Source organism: Mastomys coucha, unplaced genomic scaffold (assembly GCF_008632895.1).
Source record: "Mastomys coucha isolate ucsf_1 unplaced genomic scaffold, UCSF_Mcou_1 pScaffold22, whole genome shotgun sequence".
Taxonomy (NCBI): domain Eukaryota; kingdom Metazoa; phylum Chordata; class Mammalia; order Rodentia; family Muridae; genus Mastomys; species Mastomys coucha.
In genome coordinates, this window is record NW_022196905.1 from 1,557,772 (window position 1) to 1,559,140 (window position 1,369).

Here is a 1,369-nt window from a genome sequence, read left to right on the forward strand (position 1 = left end):
GTTAGTCTCTGCAACTCCTTCCATGGGTATTTTGTTCCCCCTTTTAAGAAGAAATGAAGTATCCACATGTTGGTCTTCCTTCTTTTTGAGTTTCTTGTGGTTTGTGGATTGTACTTTCTATATTCCGATCTTCTGGGCTAATATCCACTTATCAGAGAGTGCACACCATGTGTATTCTTTTGTGATTGGGTTACCTCACTCAGGATGATATTCTCCAGACCCATCTATTTCCCTGAGAATTTCATAAATTCATTGTTTTTAATAGCTGAGTAGTACTCCCTTGTGAATGTACCACAATTTCTGTATCCATTCCTCTGTTGAGGGACATCTGGGTTGTTTCCAGTTTCTGGCTATTGTAAATAAGGCTGCTATGAACATGGTGGAGCATGTGTTCTTATAACATGGTGGAGCATGTGTTCTTATTACATGTTGGAGCATATTCTGGGTATATGCCCAGGAGTGATATAGCTGGGTCCTCTGGTAGTACTATGTCAAATTTCCTGAGGAACCGCCAAACTGATTTCCAGAGTGGTTGTACCAGCTTTCAATCCCACCAGCAATGAAGGAGTGTTCCTCTTTCTCCAAAACCTCTCCAGCATCTGCTGTCACCTGAGTATTTTAACCTAGCCATTCTAACTGGTGTGAGGTGGAATCTCAAAGTTGTTTTGATTTGCATTTCCCTGATGACTAAGGATGTTGAACATTTCTTTAGGTGCTTCTCAGACATTCTGTATTCATCAGTTGAGAATTATTTGTTTAGCTCTGTACCCCATTTTTAATAGAATTATTTGTTTCTCTGGAGTCTAACTCCTTGAGTTTTTTATATATATTGGATATTAGCCCTCTATCAGATATAGGATTGATAAAGGTCTTTTTCCAGTTTGTTGGTTGCCGTTTTGTCCTATTGACAGTGTCTTTTGTCTTACAAAACCTTTGCAACCTTATGAGGTGCCATTGGTCAATTCTTGATCTTAGAGCAGAAGGTATTGGTATTCTGTTCAGGAAATTTTCTCCTGTGCCTCGAAGCTCTTCCCCACTCTCTTTTCTATTAGTTTCAGTGTATCTGGTTTTTTGTGGAGGTCCTTGATCCACTTGGACTTGAGCTTTGTACAAGGAGATGGGAATGGATCGATTTGCATTCTTCTACATGCTAACCGCCAGTTGAGCTAGCACCATCTGTTGAAAATGCTGCCTTTTTTCCACTGGATGGTTTTAGCTTCCTTGTCAAAGATCAAGTGACCATAGGTGTGTGGGTTCATTTCTGGATCTTCAATTCTATTCCACTGATCTACCTGCCTGTCATGTACCAATACCATGCAGTTTTTATCACAATTGCTCTGTAGTACAGCTTAAGGTCCAGGATTGTGAT